The sequence below is a fragment of the Triturus cristatus genome, chromosome 9, assembly GCF_964204655.1.
Source record: "Triturus cristatus chromosome 9, aTriCri1.1, whole genome shotgun sequence".
In the NCBI taxonomy this organism is placed as follows: domain Eukaryota; kingdom Metazoa; phylum Chordata; class Amphibia; order Caudata; family Salamandridae; genus Triturus; species Triturus cristatus.
In genome coordinates this window covers 768,469,265-768,491,544 of record NC_140592.1, presented here as the reverse complement: position 1 = coordinate 768,491,544, position 22,280 = coordinate 768,469,265, and the positions used below count along the sequence as shown (strand labels likewise).

Below are 22,280 nucleotides of genomic sequence, written 5' to 3'. Positions count from 1 at the left end.
GAATAAATGCATCTATATTGCATGTGCGTTCTTAATGAGCTAAGTATTTAAATTTATTTTAGGCTAAATAAACCTACATTTTCTACCGTTATTAACAACGCCCAAATGCCAAATTCAAATAACTTTGGGGTGAAGGCGACAGTATTTCTCGTGGATTTCAGCTCCTAAGTTTTCATATTTAATTTTGCCCTCTGACCATAACACAAAAATTCTGTCCTGACCCTGCCAGAGAATGTGCCTTTGAGATATTAGCAAATTTGGTTAACTCCTGTGATCCGAATGGGGATAGGGGGCAAGGAGGGGGGGCAAGAGGGTGAGTGGGACTGCAGTGGTAGTTTTGACAATTGGAAACAGTTGGTGCTATACTAATACATTTGCTGCTACTTAACTTTCCTTATCACTCGATTGAGTACATTTTGAATTCTGCACAGCTTGTTCCATGTTTTGTGAAATATTTGTTTTGGAAATTAAGTCTTGCAACATGTTATTCAACAGACCTGAGTACGGTAGGTGCAAGGTTATTAGCCACACTTAGAAGGCCAGAGGGCAATTCGAAGGGAGGGCATGATAGGGCATGGGTAAGAATTGGAGCATCAAAATATTTATCATAGAAAAGCTAATTAATTGTTTTAATACTTGTTATTTTAAGATTAGCAGAAATTGTGTGGTCACTGAAAGCGTTGACCTCTACAGCCTGTTAGATTTAAGCTAACTTTTGTGCATGATTAAGAATCTTATATTTGGTGTCATTCGATTCAGGCCACCCTGATCTCTTTGATTCAGGGAGTGTTTTTACATGATGATTTTCTCGTTCAGAAGAATGTATTCTGGTTGCCTCTTACTGACTTTGCCAGTGAGATAATCCAGGGAACCAGCCTCACAGGAATTTTAAATGGGTATAATATAATTTCAAGTTCAGGAGCATGGTCCGGACTAAGCTGGTCAAGAAAGTTTGTTTAAATGTGAAGCAGTTTGTTTTCCGAACTGCTGGCCTTGTGGTCTAGGACTGAGGCATTGGAGCAACTCTACAGATTCAAATGTTTGATGTTTACAGACTTCATACCATTCAATTTCCTAAATGCAAAAACGTGCTGCCTAGAGGAAATGCCCATATATGTGACATGTGCTTAACATGTGCTTTCCCGCAGTGGCTTAGTTTTTCTGTAGTAGAAAAGTTAGCTTGATTGATAACACTTAAGGGAAGTTGCTTTAATGGCTTGGTTTTGGGACATTTAGATAAGCTAGAGTTCTGAAAGCAAAGGGATTGGTGCAATGAAGCCACTGAACTTTCAAGGAGCAGATAAATCTGGTGGCTGTTGATTAGATCTTTTGGACCAAGGAAGAGTGCTCCACATTTCTCTTGATAAGTCTTGCATGCAGAATTACTTTTTCCAAAATTAGTCAGATGGCCTTACTTGAAAATGAACTTAAGCTTTAAAACTCCCATATTATTAAGGTAAACAATTGCTTAGACTTTACCAAGGTCTTCCATGATTTTCTGAAATCCTTTGTCAGTTAAACTTATGGCTGGAAGTCTTTTTCACTTTGTTTTGGGTCAGACTGTCCAAGCTTTTCTCGAGCTCTCAAACAATTGGTTAAACAGAAAAGTTATTTTGGTGTGAAAGTGGGGGGGACCTTGTATTAGCTTGGGTATTCTCGCACTAGGTTTGGCTAAGACAGGTCTTCACAGTTAATATGTATGTGGGGTTTCTCCTAGCACAATGTTTGGCTGGTGACCATCCTCGCCTTTCGCTAGCTGGTGATCTCAAATGATCTAAACACTAAAGTTCGCCCCTTCCTTTCGGTCTGCTTTTGTGTCTCAAAGAGCCAACCGTTTGGTTGGAGGCAATGGGAATACCCTAGTAACCCATGTGCTGGTCAGTAAACTCTTTACTTAAGGTGTACTTTATTCGACTGGTTTTGATCTCACCAAGCCAACAGCTCTTTGACTCAATCAAACTCGGACAGCAACCTGGCCTATTAGTGCCCAACAAGCGTAGCATCACTTTCAAACATCACTTTCCTTTGCTCCCAAGTTTGGGTTGTCCTATACGCCTAGGCTCCTTTTGTACAGCGCAGACCAGCCTCTGAAGCAATATGAATGGTCCCACTGCTGGCCAAAGCTGCTCCCTTCAGCACTGCAAATGTAACATGACTAATCTGCTGAGAGGAGCTGCTGTTCCCAGCATGGCTGTTGTCTCTAGAGAGCCTGTTTTGTTTGCGGTATATTTAACATTAGGTGTCATGCGTTACACATTCCTGCCATCTAGTGTTCGGTCACAGTGCTCCAGGACTTAGACCTTGTCAGATTGTGGTTATGTTTCGGATTCGGATTCAGGTTGAGACTTCTCTTTGAATGCTCCATTCAGCTGTGCACCAAAGTAAACAACATTTGACACTGGAAAAAAACCAGAGCATCATCGGAAAAGAAAGCATGCAATGCAGGACAAACGTTTGATGGTTTAAGAACTTTCCAGCAGAGTACATTTCAGATCCGTCACCTGTTTTAACCGACTCAGTGGATGGGTTGTATGAGTGACTAATTTGGGAGGATGTCATGGAGAACACCCATCTTCAATTTTGCCCATTCTGTAATCCGATTCCCTTGATCAGACAAAAATGGGATCCTTAAAACCACTCTGTCCTAGGAGACCACTAGGGAAGCACATGTTTGACCTGCAGGACTTTTTGATAACAATTTGTTGCGGAGAAGATGGAACGGGAGTGCTTTTTATTGAAATGTAATCCCAAAATTACCATGATACTCCGGGACAGTTGCTGAGGAAGTCGTATAATTTCTCTCTGAAATGGGAAGATCTTCGGTAGCCCGAAAGCCCAAAAAACAAAAGTGGATTTCCCCTCTTCAGAAGAGTTTCTGACTCGAATCTCCAGTGACGTTCTGAAAACACACTCACAGGGCAAAAACAAGACCTCATGTTTCCACTTCAGTCTGAGGGCTGGGCACACCAGCACCATATGGAGGCTACTGCAACAAAAGGTTTTAAGGGTTGGCCCTCCGGTTATTTACCTCTAGCCGAGTTTTGAATACAAACTAAGTAATGGCACAGAGTGCCATGCCTTGTTTGAGGTTCTGCCCATGAGAAAATAGTCTGCACCTCCCAGAAAGGGCGGGACTTGATCATCACTGAAAGGAGTCTAGGAGAAGTCTGGAAACACCTTCACTCGAACAGCCAGGTTTGCTGCTGAGAAGAGTTTAAAACATCCACAGCGCCAAAACAGCCTTTGAAGCGGAGCTCTTCTACAAAGGTGTTTAGACCTGCACTACCTTCTGCTGAACGTGAACCACCTGACTGCACACAATGTACGTCAATCCACAAAGTGACAACATATTAGCATTCCCGCCACCCTCCCCGCATTCCCGCCACCCTCCCCACCCCCCGTTTTAGTTACCTCAGAGAGCTCTTTCGAAGAGCATGTTTTGAAAGAATTGCTGGCTTATGCCACCCCAACAAAAAAGACATTCCTTTGCCTAACTCACTCCGAAATAAATCACCAAGTGTGCACCCAGATGTACAAGCAGACTCTGGACAAGAACAGGACCTGGGACCAGACCTGCACCAAATGTTGAGGATTTAGATGCCCGCAAACTATCGGGCAGATACAGGGTGCGATTATTGAATAGGCCAACATGATGATACCTGCTTTGAGGCTTATCTGTCAAGAGTAGCCCCTCAAAACCACATCAGCATACCATTCGAACATTCCCAGAGCAGCTGCAAGGTGCCAATGCATGTGAAGAAGTGAGTGGGTATTTAATTGAAACACTCTCATAAACGGAACATACAACACCATTTCAAAACAAAAGACCATTTTAAAGACTTGAGAAGGGGGAAAAATTATTACACTTCTCAATGCCCTGTTTTTATTAGGGGACAGGTCAGCTGCGCAAAAAAGATCATTCGGGGTACTGGCAATTCCCCACCTCCTGATAGAATTATTTGCCTGCTAATTTAAGAACAGTCCATGGCACTGCTCACCATGTACAACTGATCAGTGAAATGAAATATCTGTTAAACCCAGTAGGCCTATAAAAGCATCTCCCTGACACCAACCGTAAAAGAGATGGTGGAGAAAATACAAGAAATATTGAAGGCAAGTATTTGTTATGCTGTAGGTGCAGTGGCTTCCCTCTTGTGACAAATTTATACAAGAATCGTGTTCAGTCTTTGCCTGGTTGAGGGTATTTACTTTTAAAATGGGCTCAACAGCACCTTATTGGTTTACCCTTAACTGACGAGTATCTGTTTGGCTGCCAAGTGGATGAGTTAGTTTTAAAAAAAACTAAGAAAGATGGACACAGCCAAAGCAGTGGGTTTACTTCAATCATGGGTTCAAACATTCACCAATGCTTGTAGTCTAAACGGACTCAAACACTACAAACCTGCAGGACCAGCCTCCACAAAAGGCCTTTCAAGAAAGCCAGCAGCCAGAACACTGCCCAGCATGCCACCTTTCGCAAAAAGCGTGACTCAAGACAGTGTGAAATTGTTGGTGGAAGAAGTCCAAGTACTGCTCTAGAAAGGAATAGTAGAGATGGTAGCAGTAAGCAAGGCACAAGTATGTACTCGTTATACTTCCACATTCCAAAAAATGGAACTGAGTGCCAAATCTTAGATCTCAAGACTCTGAATTCATACATTACCTGCAAACTATTTCAGAATGACCTCTCTACAGGACATCATTCCCCTTCTCTCGCAGGAAGGCTACATGGACACACCCGACCTCGAAGAAGGCACATTTCCACATCTGTCTATCCAGCTCACCTTTAGTAGTTGAGGTTTTGTGGTAAGTGAAATACTTTACCAATTCAAAGATCTACCATTTTTGGGGTTCAGCAGCGCTGAGTGTTTTCACAAAGTGTCTGGCTGGTGTGCCGGCAAATCTTATGTGCAGTCACATGCATGGTTTTCCATACTTGATGAGAGGCTGGAAAGGAGATGGAACCAACCAGACTGCCTGCTCACACTTAACAGACAATTGCCATTCTACACCAGGTTAATCAAACTTTTGCCCTGAGCAAACACAAGTGTTCCTAGTGATAGCACTAAGTGCAGTGAGTGCAAATGCTTATCCCAATCTGCAGAGTTAAAAACGTGCACATTCCACTACCCCTTTACCAACTGTCGCAATCTCTGACCGTCAGAGCAATCATCAAACTGCTAAGAATTATGGCATTGCGCATTGTCTTAGCCTCATGCTAGGTTACAAGCACACTCCCTCCCAAGAGTGTCTATCCAGAGAGTGGCCACAAGTTACTGAGGTTTGGGAAGATAGTGTTGGAGTAACCCAGTATTTAACTCAAACTACAATGGTGGACTGTAAAGAAATTTACAGAACAGATAATTTCCTGGTCGTCAGCTGCAAGGTATCATCAACACAGATGCAGCCCTAGTAGTCCGGTGAGCTCACAATTTTAGACCTCACAGTCCAGGTTTCATGGTCATTGCTGCCATTTCTTCTCTGCCTCACTATTTTGGAACTGATAACTATGTAGCTAGCTCTCAAAGCCTCCTCACACGTTGTGCTGATTTGTACAGACAATATGATGGCATCGTAGTATTTAGTAAAAAAAGCAGAGCACATTCACTGCACCTCTGTTAGCACAAATAATCTGGCATTTAGGACATACATAATTAGGTTTATATACTGGTGTAACATCTGCCAAGTGTACTGCAGAGTTGCTGATTGCACCAGCAGGAATCATCTGCAAACGCATGAATGGAGTTAAATACCTAGGATCAGTTCGCTGTACAAGGGTGCAAAATACCAGAGCTTTACCTCCAGATTCGCTTACCCACGGTTCCTGTGCAATGCTGTATGGATCAACTGGTTGGGAGATTTCCATACGGTTTCCCCTGCAGCCCCTAATCTCCTCTCGTCAGGAAAATGCAGCAGGCACCACTAACACTCACTAGTTGCCCCACCATGGGTGAGACAACCACAGTTAGCCTTACTACATGGTATGTCCAGCCACACACACGCAATGTTGCAGACTTGTCTGGACCTTCTAACTCCACACTAGAAGCAGATGCTCCACTAGAGTCCGAGTGCCTGAATCCAGCAATTTGGTGCCGTGGTCTTAAAGGTCAGTGACTAACCGCTCCAAGAGGAGTGGATGAAAATGCTAAAAAACTAGAATACCAGTTGTTCAAGCATGTTATGCTGCGAAATTGAAGCTATTTGTGAATTACTGTATTTGTATCTGTCTACAGCCATTGGAAGAAACACTTAAGCATATTGTTTGCTATGTACTATACTGCACTGGCAAAAATCAAAGCTAGCTTACACCTCTATTAGGGTACATAGAGCTGCAGTAACCGCTTACCTCCAAAACATAAAATTTTAGTCCATTTTTGTTACCAAAGGCTTAATGAAAGGACTTGAAAGCGTCTTTCATCTTATAATACCTTCCACTTATACCGTCATGGAATCTTAACTCTGTTCTTGCAAGCTCTCCTATTAAATCAGTGCACTCATGCCTGCTACAGTTTATTTCTTGGAACTTGTAATTTCTTGTAGTTGACTTCCCTTCGCAGGGTCGATGAACTGCAGGCCTTGACAGTTGAGAAGCTTTTCTTGAGCGATGCTAGTATGGGATTGTCAACCTTCTTGCTAAGGGAGTCACTCCTATTTAATGTCCGTCAAACTGTTGACCTACTTTCTTCCCACGTCCTTAGTCTTCAGAATAGAAACTTCATAAAAAGTAAATACAACAACTATCAGGATAACAAACCAACGGTTCGTCATTTTTGCACAATCTCTCCCAGGCAACCCGATTAAGTCAGACGTTTCTAGGGGGATTAAGTACATACAAGTATAGTATGCTAAAGCGAAACATACCATTGCCCTCTTTTCTTAAGGCGCATTCTGCTCGTAGAAAGGGAGGCAACAAAGACTTGCTAGGCAACATACCATGTGCTTGCTAAGAGGTGCAAATGGTACAAACTGTCTTGAAATTTTTTTTTCACTCGTCTTCTATTCCTGCTTGCAAGCCACCATTTTAGTGAGAATGCACTGCTTTTTAGCCTGTGCAAAGCATGTCACCCACAGTTGTGTTTTTAAAGGGCAACTCGTAGTTCTGTAGATTTACATACACCCTTCCTGCATCTCCAGATGCTGGTTCACTTAGCAATGTGCAAAATAATAAATTCCAACTTGCATAACTTCCCAGTTCAAACTTTTTACTGCTTCACATTTCCACTCTTGCGCTTGCACTTTGGAGAAAAGCCGAATTTGAGATGGATTCTGTGTCCTGGTGCATTGTGGGTTTCGGGTGCAGATATCACTGGTCAAGAAGAGGTTTCAATTTCAATCTACAGCACTACAGGCTGCAATTGTTACAGGGTAGTAATGCACTGTTGCGTGTCTGCGCGCATGTAACGCTGAGCTGATACACATGCAGTAACTTTTCATTGCACAAAAGCCAAAATGTTTAGGACATCAACGCTTTTTGTTGACTGACTCACATTTTTCATCAGTGAATGCTACGTTTTTAGTCAGCATGCAATGCTCCATGATTTTTACAGCCTAGGTCTTTCTGGAGCATGACATTCCCCAAAGGGTACGTCGTCATAACCCAGTAAGACTACTAGCCCCTGATGCGTGGCTATGGTGTGGCTGATCAGTAGTAGCAGTTTTTAATTCATAGATTCAAGTTTTTTTTTACATGTACTCATGGTGTGGGAGAAGCCTACAATCCATATTCATAAAATTACCTAAAATCCTCTAATAACTTATGTGAGAGGTTAGTGACTTCCCATGTGTGGATTATAACTTGGAACATGTGTCCGGGGTTAACTGATATGACAACAGTTTTAACCTTTGCAAACGGAGATTCCGGCTGCTTGTGACCGCTAACTAACTTTGCAGCATGTATCACCCTATTTTGCGAGTCTGTAACCTGTTACAGACTCACAAAATAGGGGTTGCTTGTAGCTATTAGGAAGGGGTGTGCCAAGGGTGTCACTTCCTCATAGCATGCCGCGAGGGCATATACGATTGTTTTGCAACCTGAATGCGGTTGCAGAACAATCGCAGTTTACCGCTTACTTCAATAGATGGTCAGCCACTCGCAAACGGGAAGGGGTCCCCAGGGGACTCCTTCCCCTCTGTGATTGGCAGCGAAAATGTTTAAGAGCAGGCAGTGGTCCCACGGAGCGCTGCCTACTCTTGAAAAATGAAACAAACGTTTCATTTGTGTTTTTTAAACGCAGCCTGTATTCGTTTAAGGATAGCAGGCTGCATTGAATTTTTTTTTTAAGTTGCTTTATTTAAAATGCAAGAACAGGCAGACAGTCTGGTGTCCCCAGCATGCCACCATCCTTGTGTTATTTCCCATTCCCAATGGGTCACAAATTGCGAATAGTCTCTTGTCAATTGATGAGGCAGGTATTTTGCGACCCCACTGGGAATTGCAAAATGTGTCTGAGACACATTAGTACATTCCTTTTGCGACTCGCAAGTTGCTAAAATTCGCAAATTGAAAGTCTCAAAAGGAAATGGTCGTACATGTGCCCTGAATTCCTTGACAAAAAAGTATTTCCCCTTCCAGTTGCTTTTCTCGCCGCACAGCCACAAACTCTACTCTGCCGCCTGACCCATAGGTGTTTGTGTGTTACATGCCACAGATTTGTTTTCTTTTTAAGCAAGTCCATGGCAGCTAGAATTTCCCAGACCTTTTGCAGTAATCTACATTGACATTTTTGCCCCACTCCCCCTCATCCCACTCCCCCTCATCCAGCATAAAGTAGAAGCCTATGCAAAGGTTGAGGAGGCACACTTTTGTCTGTTCCCAGTTTCCCACCAGTACTTTCTAATTTGGATAATATTACCCCTTTGAACCTGCACTCTGTGATCTTCTGAGACTGGCTGCACTAGCACAGAATTTTTTTTCGCTGAAACAACCCTGTATTTTGCTCTGTTTATTAATTGGTTGATGTCAAACCCCTGCACTGACATCAATTATTTTGTTTCCATGCCTGCTAAGGCAGATTCGGAGCGCCACTACCAACCTTGTTTATATTACGAAGATTTCTAAAATGGGTTTGTGTGCAAGGTAACCAATTTCCCCACCTAAATAACGGGCTTCAAACCGTGCTACAACCTCAGAATATAGATGTATGTCATGGACCCGCATGAGGTGTCTCTCTGGTCTCGTGTATTCATACGCGCTCCAGGACTTGGAGGCGGTTCAAGGTAGATCAGGAGCATTTTCAGTTTTCTCTACTCACTTTCAGCTTCACCAGCTCTTTCTCAACAGGTGTTGACCTACTAAACCACAAAAGCGCAACAGTCAGTCATGCACTCCGACTTTACTAGGACGTACAAACAAGCAGTGTATCCATTATCTTTTTGGCCCTGACTCAGAGCAAAGATATCCAAGGATACAGATGATCGTGGGGATTGCGATGGATTTCTCCCACTCACTTAAAAAATTATGTCTTCTACATGAATTTGCAAGAAGCAATTAGTCTTGACACCTCTTCTGAGATGGGGCTTGATTCAACACTGGACCACCAGTGGAAGAAAGTGCCTCATTGGCAGTAGTGACCCAGAGGGCAACTGAAATTCTAGAATTGCAGCTGCCTCTAGTTAAGAACAAAACACATGTACTAACAGAAATTGTTATCTACCTCAGAGCCCTTTTTACATTTGTACTATCCCCTCACTAATACCTTGGTGCCTACTTGGTCGAACTCCTGTTCCTGCCCACTTGTAAATAGGCAGGTGGTCAGACATCACAGACCAGTTCCTGGTGACCCTGATTTTCTTAATAATCATTGTACTAGAGAGAGTGTGAAACATTGAGGGGGGACTAGTGGTTCAGGTCTCAACCAGTAAAGTGAATCCCAACTTGTTCCTTACCACTCGTTTGGATGGGAAATCCAAAAGGGTTGAGGCTTTTGGCAGGCTAATGATTTCCTCCGCCAGTCTAGCATAGTGTTCAGTTAATGCTGTGTGCTTACTGGGTGTCTGTGCAGATACCCTGTGGGACATGGCGATACCAAAGGGGATGATAGACGGAGCGTTTGAGCCAATCAAACACTCACCCCCAGTGAACTGATCTGCGTTTAATCCATCATCGTTGACTGGGGGTGAGTGTTTGATTTGCTCAAACGCTCCGTCCATCATCCCTTTTGGTATCGCTTTGTTTGCCCTAAGTTGGCATGGTGTGCCCAGACATGGGTCCCTTGCTCACTTTGCCACTGGATTCAAGATAGCCTGGCTGATTAGGGTTATGAACCCGAAACCGGTCCCAGGATGCTTGTTTCCGGTCCAGCGAAGACATGGCTTGGCAGTTCGGGCTGGACTGTTCCCATGAGGCACAGGGTCAGACTGATTTGCATATGGCTATGTCTGAACTGGGGTGGTGGGGTGAGCTAAAGAATGATGATGGATTAAACCCAGATCAGTTGACTGGGGGTGAGTGTTTGATTTGCTCAAACGCTCCGTCCACCATCCCCTTTGGTATCACCCTGCGGGACATGGCCAGTGACATCTTACTCGCAGTCCCAGAAGACCGTATGGCCTCTTTCGCTCACACAATTCAGGATGAACAAAAAACAGCCAAATGTAATTTGCGTTGGTATAGATACTCCTGCTCTGCCTAGGGAGGGTCACAGGATTTCCCAGCAAAATCCCTCTCACGGGTATACCCTTTGCTGGAGTTAGAGAGAAAGGCCCCCCCCCCCAAGATACTTTTAGGTCCAAGAGGACGGGGGGAACCGTACCAACTAGTATAATACCTCTATTCCGACCTACTTTCTTTTAGATTGACGAGAACCAGTTCTAACAAGCCAGTACCCCACACTTAATGACAAAAAACTAATTGTATTTCTTTTTTTACTTTATTCATCGCAAATTTTCTTCAAGCATTAAAAACTTTATTATTTTCATATCTTTTTTCAATACATGTCAATAAAAATTTATACAAACATTCATTGTATACAAAACTTGTGAGTCTTTGTCAAAATCACAATATCATCAAAATGATCCACAAATCATTGCTATAAATACAAAAATACAATCACCCCACAACATCCTATACCTACTCATCCAATCCAGAACATTCTCACTCACTCATTCCACATATACACAATAATACACTGATCAAGGAGGCGCTAGGTGGCGCACAGCGGAATGGCTGCCTGTGGGTGAAGCTCCCGCAGCCCAGCGGCAAAATCCTACTAAAATCCTTCCTGAGAGTGGCGACTCACTGCCAGAACGAGCCCTGGTGGATTCCCGTACTCCGCTGCTGCTGCCGGGGCTTTGCCTTGCCCTGAGTAACTCGGTGGGACCGGACTGGGGGGCTGCTGCCGACCGCGCCGGCTGGCGTGTGCTATCGTCTGGTACCGTGACCGGGGAGCTGCCGCCACGCGAGGGCGGCGCTGCACACGTGGTCAGAGGGCCTCCCTGCATTACGGCTGCGGCGGACCTCGAGCGCCCCGACTGCTGCCCTCACCCTGGACTGATTCGTCTGCCGCGGCGGCGGCTGTGCCGAGAACTGGCGGAGGGCACGCGCATTGACTGGGTGTGCTGTAGACGACCGCGGCGATCACCTCCCCCGGCCATTCCTGGACGCTGGGGAAGCGCGGCGTTGCATCACCTGCCTTTGCGCTGTGGGGACCCATCCACCCCCGCTGTGGCCTGTCTCCTCCTCCGCTGGGTGGGATGTGACGAGCGGCGGGGACAGCAGGAGTTTGAGACCCGGTGAGACCTGCTTCACTGGCGGCGGGAGCCTATGACCAGATCGGCGTAACAATCTGCTCGGAGAGGCCTGCGTCTGAGATCGCGCTGAGGCTGCAGCGGACCTGCGGAGCTCGCTATCGGCCTGGAGGCGCTGGGGCCTGCTTCCCTCATCGGCTTGGATCCCTCTGGAGAGCTACGGCTGCTACGAGTGAGTACTCGAGGGTCCCGGTTCGGGCCCTTCTGCCCCCCCCCCCCCCCCTGACTGGCTCAAGGCGATTGGTGGCCCGGAGTGAAGGCGATCCTGCTGCCCTGATAACGGGGGACCAACTGTCGAGGGGAGTGGTGGCCCCAGGTGATCGAGTGCAGCTCCGGGCACTGGACCCGTCCCTGGCGCGCGGGCTCACCTCCGGTGGAGGGAGCTGACTGGCGCTCTCGAGGAGGTCGCGGTGTGCCTGAGCCTGCATTGCTGGCTCGCTTCTGCCCCTGCGGAGCTGCGTTCCCCCTTGTTTCCTTTTCCACCTCGTTGCCTACCGTGCGATCCGACCTTCCCGACTATATCCTTGCCTTTACTGTGGTCTGCCTGTCGGTGTCGGCATGGGGAAACCGGACAGCCGCCAGCCTCGCCTCACCTTCGAGTCGAAAAAGGTGGACGCCCAGGCGGGCGACGACGTCAAATCCATACTGTTGGATATGCGGCAGAGTCTGGCGACCATAGTGGACAAAATGGACTCCATGCAGTCACGTATGGACTCGATTGTGCACAAGGTGGACAGTCATGGAGAACGTATCTCAGAAACGGAGCGGCGTGTTTCTGATACCGAAGACCGCACAACACAACTATCAGACACTGTAGCGCGCATGGACAAAGTCCTTCTCGTGATAGCGGCCAAGAATGAGGAATTAGAGGCGCGCAGTAGGAGGAATAATGTTCGCCTACTTGGCATACCAGAGTCGACCCACACAGGCAAGATGGAGGACTATGTGGAAGGCCTACTGCGCGCGGTGGTGGGGGCTGACTCCCTCTCCCCGCAGTTCATTGTTGAGGGGGCGCACAGATCACTGGCTCCGAGGCCGCCGCCGGGGGCCCCCCCCCCCCCGCCCTATCATCGCCCGTTTGCTAAACTTCCGGGACCGGGATGCGGCGCTCCGAGTGGCGAGGGAGAAGAAGACCCTCTCGTATGACGGCATTGCCTTTACTATATTTCCAGACTTCACTCCAGTGGTCCAGGAAGAGCGGAAAAAATTCATCCAGGTTAAACAAAAATTGCGGGCTGCTCAAATTGATTATGCGTTGCTCTACCCTGCTCGACTACGCATCACCCACCAGGGGAAACAATTTTTCTGCACTAAACCCCAACAAGCTGAGGAATTTCTGAAGCGGGTCAAGAGGCGAGATATGGACAGCCCATCCTCGCTGGCCGCGGTGTGACAACGCAGAGTCGTTGACCTGGTGCTTCTGTGGCAGATGGTTGACAGTTGGTAAGCTGAGGCAGATGTATGCTGCCACGGACCATGATATGGGGACTTGAAGGCCTGGCTGCGCTGTGGGTGGGGGGATGTAACCAGGGCCCTACCTCCTTTTACCGCGCACCTGCCTCTCAGGACATTTCACCTCGCTGGGCGCTCCCTGTCCCTGGAGTGGGCTCGGCCTCTGACCGGGCGCACTCCCGTGGATCGCGGAGACACGGTGTATCCACCTAGACTGACCTCCGAAGGGTATTACCCCATTGTTTCCCTGTTTAAATGTTAATCCCTAGTGGCGTTGGCCATAGAAGGGTTTGGTTTTAGGGTGGGGAGGAAGGGAACTGTCCAGATGGCATGATTGGGATTCTGCTGTGGGTGGAGGGTGGAGGGGGGGGGGTGGGGAATTTTCTTTACTGTTTGTTAGTGTTAATTGGTGTGTTGTAGTGTTTGCATCATTTCTTTTGCATCCTTTTAGGGGCGGCAGTGATATTGGCTTACTATTTCTGAGAACTGTTGCTCCTTATGGGTGATCCACAGACACGCAGGGACTATACTGGGCAACTTAATTTTCTGACCTGGAATGTGAGGGGTTTGGGAGACCCTAGAAAGCGTAGACAGATCCTGGCGTACCTAGATAGACATCACATCAGCGTGGCCTTCCTACAGGAGACGCACCTAGACCCGTCCAGGCCGTCACTGTTCGCATCAAGGTGGGCCATGCACCGTTCCTTTTCCTCCTATTCCACTTACTCACGGGGGGTCGCAATCCTTATTAAGAAACACACCCCCTTTGTGTGCCTGGGTGAACTGACTGATAGGGAGGGCAGGTATTGTATTATCTGGGGTCGCATTGGTGTGGACACGCTCACACTGGCGTGTTATTATGGCCCCAACTCGGATGATCCGCAATGCCTTCGGGTGCTCTGGGGGGAGATCTTGGGCATAGGCTCCACTTACTTGGTATGGGGAGGCGACTTTAATGTAGCTATTGATCCCCTGAAAGATAGGGCAAACCCCAGCCCTCAACACTACTCTCGCTCGCAGGCATATGTTCACGACCTTCTTACTGAGCGCCATCTGTTGGACGCATGGCGCTCTAGGCACCCGGCGACCTTGGAGGGCACGCACTGGTCGGCCGCACACGCCACATGGGCAAGATTGGATTATTTCTTGGTCTCCCCAGGCCTTGCTCCCACGATATGCCGGGTGAAACACCTAGCGCGCACGTATTCCGACCATGCCCCGGTCCTGATGGGTGTGGAACTGGTCGATCTTGCTGGCTCTCCGATGTCCTGGAGATTGCAACCTACTGCCCTGTTGGATGAGGTCTTTCGCTCGGAAATTGCACAGGAGACCGAGAGCTTCTTTCAGCGCAATGGTGGGACGGTGGATAGTGTCGCTGTAGTCTGGGAGGCCTTTAAGGCTACCATCGGGGGGCTGTGCATTTCAAAAGGGGTGGGAGTCCTCAGGGACCTACGTAAGAGCCTTAGTAAATTGGAGATCGCCCTCCGGGCCTTGGAGACCGCCCCTGAGTTTCCCACTGATGCGGAGGCGCAGGCCAGGTTCCGTGACCTCCTGTCTGACTATAAAGCCACCGCGGATAGAGAGGTTCGGTTTAGGGGGAAGCACTTTCAAGCGCATAGGTACGGTGAGGGAGAACGGCCGGGTAAATTCCTGGCATGGGCGATACGACCGCCCCGTTTCAACAACCATGTCCTAGAGATCCATGGATCTTCGGGAGCACTCCACAGGGATACCCAGTCTATACTGCAAACGTTTGTTGCCCACTACACTGCATTGTACTCCTCTACTCATGCACACAAGCCGGAGCTGGACAGATATTTTGAGGACATCACATTAGGATGGCTTTCTGATAGACAGCGCCGGTTCCTCATGGCTCCTCTGGGGGTTGACGAAATTCGGGAAGCCATAATGCAGATGGCCTCGGGGAAGGCCCCGGGCCTTGATGGCCTCCCGATAGAGTTCTATAAGTCCTACATTGATATCCTTGCCCCGATTTTAAAAGAGGTGTTTGACGAGGCTCACACGCTGGGGAAACTTCCCCCTTCCATGAGAGAGGCACTGATTACCTCCCTCTTGAAGCCAGGCAAGCCGGCAACGTCCCCGGACTCATATCGGCCCCTGTCCCTTCTTAACTGTGATGCAAAGATCCTTGCTAAGACCCTGGCTAATCGCTTGACGCTCCTCATGGAGGGACTGGTACTCCCGGATCAATCGGGTTTTATACCCGGAAGGGCGACGTCGCATAACTTGCGTACACTGTTTGCGACCTTGCAGAATGTAGATCCCAGCCTACAGATGGTGGCGGTATTTTTGGATGCTACGAAAGCGTTCGACTCCTTGGAGTGGGATTATCTGGTGGCTGTACTGACTCACATGGGTTTCCCTCTGGTGTTCCTGGGCTGGATAGCTATTCTTTACGGCGGTCCGTGCGCCAGGGTCTTAATCAATGGCAGGACGTCCGCACCCTTCGGAATTGCCCGAGGGACCAGACAGGGGTGTCCACTTTCCCCACTCTTATTCGCACTGGCGCTTGAGCCTCTAGCCTCGCGACTCCGACAGCGCCATCAAGACCGAGCGCTGTTCTGTGAGCAGAGACCGATATTGCCGTCGATGTATGCAGACGATATTACTCTGTACGTGCGGGACCCACAAAATAACCTGAACCCTCTCCTCCGGGAATTCTTGACATATGGGGAAATGTCGGGAGTACAAATCAATTGGTCGAAGTCTCAGATCTTCCATCTTACTGATGGCTCCCAGACCTTCCCGCTCGACTATCCCATAGAATGGAGTGAGTCCGAAGTCAAGTACCTAGGCATTAAGATCTCTCGAGACAGGGAGGAGCTTATGCGGATGAACTACGGCACGACATTGCTGCACGTCTCCTCTTGTGTCGACCGCTGGATTGCGCTCCACCTGTCGATGGCTGGACGAGCAGCCCTGATTAAGATGGTGGTGCTTCCCCAGCTCCTATACTTGTTTATGAATATTCCCTTTCCCCCGAGCAGGCACTTCTTCACTCGTCTGAGATCTGAATTGATACGTTTGGTATGGGGTGGGAAGAGACCCCGCTTGAGGTGGGCTGTGATGACTTCTCCATACTCGTGCGGAGGATTCGATATACCGGACCTGGAACTGTACTATCTTTGCGCCCAAGCGCACTATGCTTACTACTGGTTCCACCCGATCGCTTTCATGCCCCAGCTCGCAGCGGAGGACTGGCTAGCGGCGCCCCTGCCCCTGTCTGGCCTACTGCACAGTGTGCTCCCGCATTCCACTCCCAGTTATAACGCTCTGCAGGGCACGGTGAGGGCTTGGCTGGAGCTGTCGAAGCGAGTGGGAAGTCCGTTCCTGTACTCCCCTCTTCTCCCGCTTTCTTATCATTCACAGCTTCCTCTTCTCCAAGAGAAACTGTTTCAAGATTTGCTTCGCAAGCTGGGCTTCCATAGATGGGGAGATCTGTTCTCGGACGGGATCTTTCGTGACCAGGGAAGCTTCTTTGATGGATACACGCCTACCCCCCCTGGAACTTTTCACCTACCTTAGACTGAGGCATGGCATGAAAGCCATCCTGCCGGATTTCCCGTCTGAACCTGACACCATGGCTCCCCTACACGGGGTCCTACAGGCCACCTCACCCTCCCATTTAGTTTCGATACTGTATCATGCAGTCCGCTCTGATGCTGCACCTGACGTATCCCGGGCACGCGGGGAGTGGGAGCGGGAGCTGGGGCTAGAACTCGGGGATGACAGGTGGACATACTGCTGTTTGCAGACGGCACAGATTTCAGCGAGCAGTAGACACCGTATCATACACTTTAAATTCTTGAACCGTCTCTACTGCACCCCGGCCACCAAATACAGATTTCAGCTACAGGACTCGGACAACTGTGAGAGATGCCATGCCCCCCAGGCGGACTTCCTACATTTGTCCTGGATATGCCCCACTATTCAGAGCTACTGGACACAGGTGTGCTCTGCCGTTTCACAGATGATAGAGCTGCCCTTCGCACCGGACCCCATACAGGCGCTACTGGGATACACAAAACCTATCCCACGGGCGAGCCGCAAATTCGTTACGACGGCGCTACTGCTGGCGAAACGGCGCGTAGCTTGTCGGTGGGGACGGGGACGGGCTCCGAAATTTAAGGAATGGCTCAAGGACCTGGTATACTGCCAGGAGCAAGTACTGACATACTCCGAACTGCTCCCTGCCCAGTCCCGCCCAGCCGATATCTGGGGACCATTACAAAGTTATTTATTGCAGTATCCGGAGGCTCTGACAACAGACGCCCCTCCCCTGACCGATGCCGGTCCGGACCCTGCCCTCACTGATGGAAATCCTGCTTAGGGAAGGCTGTGTGACACTGTGGACATGTGGGGGTGGGTTGCGGTTTTGACGGTCCCTCTGGGCCTTTCCGCCACGATGCTCCAGGGCGCGAGAACTGTCTGTAAGTGTACGTTATACGAGCTTGTTTGACTGAGAGTACACTATGGGAGGTGTGTAGCGCATGGTTTAACTCTGTCTGAAGGGTCCCTCACGCCCCTGCCAGGTGTTTATAATGTGTATTGGCCTTTTGCCGGAGGCTTCTGCCCTGTATACAAGTGATCAAACCTCATTCGATTGTACACGAATGCTCAATTGCTCCCTGCGACTACACTGGATCTGATGCTAATGCGATTTGAGACTTGCACTGCCACCTGCCTCTGCTTATGGTTTTCCTTTTGATTTTGTATGAATGTATTGTCATGACATAAAACTTTCAATAAACAAAGTTTAAAAAAATAAAAATAATACACTGATCAAAACAAGAGATTCGATCTTTTGTGGGGCACCTAGGTATGTTTGAGAGAGCGGTGTAAAAGGTTTCCAACAGAAACAAATAGATAGAATTAACTCCCCAGGGCCACTCCTCAAGAATAGTGTTGGTCTGGTCTACGCGCTTTTCAGTGGCCAAGCCACCTTCCTCAGGACCAAGGTGTAAAAAATCTCTAGACGAGCAGGGTATGTCTGTGGGTAATGAAAAGACATGTACTATAATGTTCGAGGCATGTGGGCTGCTGAATTCATATCTGTGCATAGATCGCCGCCTAGTGTTGGGTCCGGATGTTTGCACGTTGTTGTCCTGGAAGAGTCTTCGAAGTATCCTTGGATAGGTGACTCCTCCCCTGGACTACAGTGCGCATGGGCATCCTCTCCATCCTCAGATTGTTTTTTTCCGCCATTGGGTTCGGATGTGCTATCTTAGCTCAAGTTAGGAAAATATTTTTTCGAGGCCAAAAGGCCTTTAGTTTGCGTCGGTACTGTTTATCGATCGGGTTTCGATACAATCCTGTTCGTTTACTAACTTTCAGCACCGACTTTTTTCGCATTTACCTGTCCATCGACTACTTCGACGATGGAATCGAGGACGCCATTCAAAAGGTGTCCGGTATGCAATGCGAAGTACCCACACATCGACGTCCATCCGGTGTGCAACAAATGCCTTTCGCCAGACCACGACGAATCGACATGCATGGCCTGTGCCCGGTTCCGTTCCAAGAAGACTCTGCGGAATCGACGAGCGGCGAGACTTGAGGCGCAGCACGCGGCACCGGCCCCAACAGACATCTTCGACGAGGCCGAAGACGTCGAGGAATTGGAAGTCTTGCCCTCCAGTCCCGTTTCCGAACACGAACCCGGATCGGACGAGGTAGACGAGTCACTCTTCCACAGAGGTGAAGACGACACCGAGGTAGGAGACGACGAGGAGGCCTTAGGGGCCGAAGAAAGTAGCTCCAATGATGAACAAGGCCTACCTGTTCAAACCGTTCAAACACCAGTGCCACAGCCTATGGCTCCGGTCGAGGGATCGCCTTCGGGCCTTACCCGAGACCCATCCCGCAGTTCTTCGGCCCCGGCCTCGGACGTTCAGCGGCAGCCATTACTACATAAACAGGCTGGTTTCCCTACCACAAAACCGAAAGCTGCTCCGGTTCCACCGAAACCGAAACTGAAAGTGGCGCTGGTCGGATCGAGGCCTTCGACGCCAGCGCACCGCGTCGGCACCGACCGCACCAAGAGGGACTTCGGTGCCGAACTTGAAGCGGGCGACGTTGGAGTCGACAAACGGAAAAAAGCCATCGGCACCGACAAACCTGCTCGGCTACCGGCACCAACGACACCAAGGGCCGTACCGCCTGCTGTGTCTCGCATCGCTCCCTCGACGACACCTAAGCCTCAGGTATCGAAGACTTCGACGGTGATCTCTTCACCTCGACTCGATGAACCGCCGGCGCCGAAAAAATCTACGGCCGCCTCTACGAGCCTGGCCGGTGCCAAAGCCTCGAAGGCGCCCCAAGTACGACCTGGTGCGACGCAAGGCAGCAAAACCACAACTGTCCTCCAGGACACGTCGGGTTCCGGTTCGATCGGAGCTCCAGCAGCCTCTTCGGTGCCGACCAACATTACCTTCGGCTTGCCTCCGTCGACAATCCCAAAAATGTTCCAACTCAGGACACGGGTCACCCAACCTACGGTCACACCTGCTGAGACGTCTCCGGCACGTATCATCGACGCCGACACTGGCAGGATGATTCTCCACGACCGAAGGATAACTTCGGAGCCGCCATTGGACCCTTTCAGGATCCCACTAAAAAGGAAGTTGCCTGCAGAATCGGAACCTCTCCTTTATGAACCCTTCCATTCATCCTACCAGGATCCACACCGGTTCTCCCCCACACGCTCCGATACAGACGCATTGGAGGACTACATGGATGACCAAGTCCCCTACCATGTAGACACGGACCCTGATGACCAGCAGGACCCTGATCAAACTTGGGGCGACCCTGCAGACCCCAGTGCACCTCTCGATGCACAGGATCAACAACTCTATGGGGCAAAGACATCTCCTACGGAGGATACTGCGGCGTTCAATGCTCTTATCGAACGTGCTGCCAATAACCATGGGGTACAGCTTCACTCTGATACCATCGAAGATGACTTTCTAATGGACACCTTTGCATCCTCAGAAAGACATGTAAAGACTCTGCCAATGTTGAAGGGGGTCCTCAAACCAGCCAAGGACATTTTCAAAGAACCCACCAGGGCACGAGTGATAAACCCCAGGATTGATAAAAAATACAGATCAGCACCTGGGGATCCTACTTACATCAGAGGACAATTACCACTCGACTCCATCGTCGTAGCGAATGCACGCAAGAGGGCACACTCGCAAACAGGTGACGCTCCTCCCCCGGACAAAGAGTCCAAGGTGTTAGAAACCTCTGGCAAGCGAGTTGCCGCCCAAGCTGCCAACACTCAAGCGCTCCTTGCTCGCTATGATAGAGCGCACTATGACACACTGGAGCAAATATTCCAACATCTCCCTGACCAGTTCAAGGAAGGCGCAGAAATGCTCATCAGAGAAGGACAGCTACTAACGAACGCTTCCATCAAATGCGCACTAGATGCTGCAGACACGGCTGCCAGAGCCATAAACACAAGCGTCATGTTGCGACGACATGCCTGGCTACGGATCTCAGGATTCAAGCCTGAAGTACAAAACAATATACTGAACCAGCCCGTCAACCCCGACTATTTATTCGGGCCAGAGGTTGACACCACCCTCAAAGATAAAAAAGGATACGGACACTGCAAAGTCCATGGGCGCCCTACAAACTCAGTCCTTTCGGAGCGGCTCCTTTCGTCGCCCCGGAAACAAGGGAGCAGGTAGAGGACAGGGGTCACAACAAACATATAACAAAGGCAATACACAGACCACCTATGATAAAAACACCCGAGGTGGATATCGTGGCTCCAGCACAAAAGGCAGAGGACGCGGCTACGGCAACACCAGGTCCTCCCCCAAGAACAAGCAGTGACGCCCTCTCCCTTCCTCCCGACCACATAACACCTGTCGGGGGAAGGCTACAAAGGTTCCTGTCCACGTGGAATTCCATCACCACGGACAGGTGGGTCAAAGATATTATAAAATACGGTTACTGTCTGGAGTTAACCTCCACTCCACCCACAATACCACCAAGAAGCCGTCCTATGTCCTCAGAGCACTTAACGCTCTTACAGCAAGAAGTGCAAAGTATGCTTCTAAAAGGCGCTATAGAGGTCGTACCCATCCACGAGCAGGGTGCGGGAGTGTACTCCCTCTACTTCTTAATTCCAAAAAAGGACGGGTCGCTCAGACCTATATTAGACCTGAGACCCCTGAACCAGTACATTCTTTCAGAGCACTTTCACATGCTCACTCTACAGCAAGTCCTTCCGCTTCTCAAGCAGGGAGACTTCCTAGCCACACTGGACCTCAAGGATGCGTACTTTCACATACCCATCCACCCCTCACACAAAAAATACCTCAGGTTCACTGTTCAGGGGCAGCACTATCAGTTCAAAGTCCTTCCCTTCGGCGTGACAACAGCGCCCAGGGTTTTCACGAAGTGCCTAGCTACGGTGGCAGCACATCTACGGAGGCAGCATATACATGTCTACCCCTACCTAGACGACTGGCTCGTTCAAGCGAAGTCAGCCCAGCAATGTGCAAGCCACATGTCCCGCACCATTCACCTTCTTCACAGTCTGGGATTCTCACTAAATTATCCAAAGTCCCATCTCCAGCCCGCACACGTACAACAGTACCTAGGTGCGACTATAGACACTCTGGCGGCCACAGCTCAGCCAAATTTAGTGAGGATCGACAGCATACAACTGCTGATCTCCAAATTCAGACCCAATCACTCACTTCCAGCGCGAGTGTTTATGCAGTTGATAGGCATGATGGCCTCCTGCATCTTCATAGTCCCGCACGCGAGATTACATATGCGCCCACTTCAGGAGTGCCTAGCACGTCAGTGGAATCAGGCTCAAGGACAGTTAAAGGACCTAGTGTTGGTGAGCGGTCGGGCATACAACTCTCTGCATTGGTGGAATCCACAAAACCTTTGCAAGGGCCGACCGTTCCAAGAGCCTGTCCCACAGATAGTACTGACAGCGGACGCGTCTCTCCAGGGATGGGGAGCTCATGTACTCCACTACACAGTGCAAGGACTATGGACAACACAACAAAAGAAGTTGCACATCAACCTTCTGG

General features: G+C 49.1%; 1 protein-coding gene across 1 annotated transcript in view; it reads left to right on the top strand.

The window, feature by feature from the left end:
* ARID4A (AT-rich interaction domain 4A) overlaps positions 1 to 22,280 on the top strand; it is a 326,144-nt gene that overhangs the window by 212,371 nt on the left and 91,493 nt on the right. The gene's annotated exons all lie outside the window — the stretch shown is intronic.